This window comes from Mandrillus leucophaeus, unplaced genomic scaffold (genome assembly GCF_000951045.1).
Source record: "Mandrillus leucophaeus isolate KB7577 unplaced genomic scaffold, Mleu.le_1.0 Scaffold1754, whole genome shotgun sequence".
In the NCBI taxonomy this organism is placed as follows: Eukaryota; Metazoa; Chordata; class Mammalia; order Primates; family Cercopithecidae; genus Mandrillus; species Mandrillus leucophaeus.
In genome coordinates, this window is record NW_012101759.1 from 20,517 (window position 1) to 22,349 (window position 1,833).

Below are 1,833 nucleotides of genomic sequence, written 5' to 3' on the forward strand. Positions count from 1 at the left end.
TTCTCTTTGCAGAGCTCCACACAGCAGATCAAACAGGAGCTGTTGGATGGATTCCATTTCTCCAACTTCTTCAAAGAAGGGCAGGGGCCCACCGCCACCAACCACGGCCAGTGCTGGTCTGGGGTGAGCTTGGGTACAGAAGGGTCTCCACAGAGGGACTCCAGAAAACCAGGGTGGGCCCAGGACTCAGACATGAATATGGGGACTCACTAAGCTCTGTCCTAGGGATTTCCCACTTGAGTGGCCCAGTGTTCTCTCCCAAAGGAATCTGGCTGCCATTAGTCCCCAGTAGCAACTTGGTTACAGGCAAACTCCCTTTCATCTATCACAGGAAGATCACAGAAACTCCATCTGTTTTCACTTTATGCTAAGCCAGGAGTATCTCAGCATGTTGCCACAAGAATTGAGTATAATGGTAAAATTACAGCAACATACTCATACCGTTATCATTTTAACTCCCCACCGTAAGTGTATCTCCGGTAACAAGCATCTCCACTGCCCTGCCAGACCTCCTCCAGTACTTAAAATCCAAAACTTTAACACAAATAAGGTGGGGGTGGACATTGATTACAACAAAAGAAGGTGAAGCTTCTTTATGGATCTGTTTTTAAAGTGTCATCTCACAGAACTCATCCCTGCATCCCCCATCAGGCAGGAGCTGTACCCTCGCATCTCACTGTAATATTCCTTAAGGGAGGCCATGCTCTACAGGGGTCAGCCTCTCAGTGCTGGTGGAGCCTGTCATGATAAAATTCCCTTTCTCGGCACCTGTTCTGCAAGGAGGATAATCCTATGTGTGTCCTAATAGGCTGGAGCAGTTTATCAGGGCTGCCATAACATGCACGCTCACTGAAGGGCTTAACCACAGAAATCTGGTTCCTCACAATTCTGGAGACTGGAAGTCCAACGTCAAGCTGTCAGCCTGGGGTGGTTTCCTTGGGCCTCTCTCCTTACTGTGGAGATGGCTGACTTCTATCTCGGTCAACACAGGGTCTTCTCTTCAACGTCTCTGTGCGCTCACCACCTCTCCTTGTAAGAACCCCAGGCATATTAAATTAGGGGCCACACTAATGAACTCACTTCACCTGAATTACCTCTTGGAGTACTCTGTGTCCAGACACAGTCACATTTTCTGGGGTTGAGAATAGAAACAGTTACATTTGGGGGAGGGAACACAATTCAACCCATAAAATACACAAATCCCCTGTGGAAGACACACACCCGGGAAAGGGATATCTGGGTGAAAAGATATGGAGATAGCAAGTTTCAACAGCTCTAGACAGCTGACTTTCCAAATGGGCTCCAGCTGGTCACACAGTCACCAGCAGCCTCTGAAGGTAGCTTCGTCTCTGAATGCAGCCTCCCCTGAGTACTAACATGCTTTCAACTTTTTGCCAGTCTGCTGTCTGGGTGGCAGAGAAAATCACCTAGTTTCATTTCCCCTTTCAAACATACATTTGCTTAACCTTTCACGGCTTCAGTAATTGCCTAAGTTTTCTCTTCCCCGAGTCGCCTGGCAAATCCTGGGCCTTGGGATGCATTTTCTCCCACTCAGGAGTCTTCTGGAATTTTCCACTTGGCCGGGGCTGGGATGGCCATAGCTGTTTCTCCAGACTCACATTTATGTCAAAGGAACAAAAACAATCATATCCCTCTTGTCCTGTGTGCAGTCGCTAAAATGAGGAGGGGATGAGGCCTCCCCAGGCCCTTCCCCTGCGTATCAGAAGTGGAGCCTCAGGTGGCCTAGAGGGAATTTCATCCAGTCCTCCCCATGGAAGGTGCTGCCTTCTGACCCGGGTGCTGCTGAGCAGACATTTGACATCCAAAGCCCAT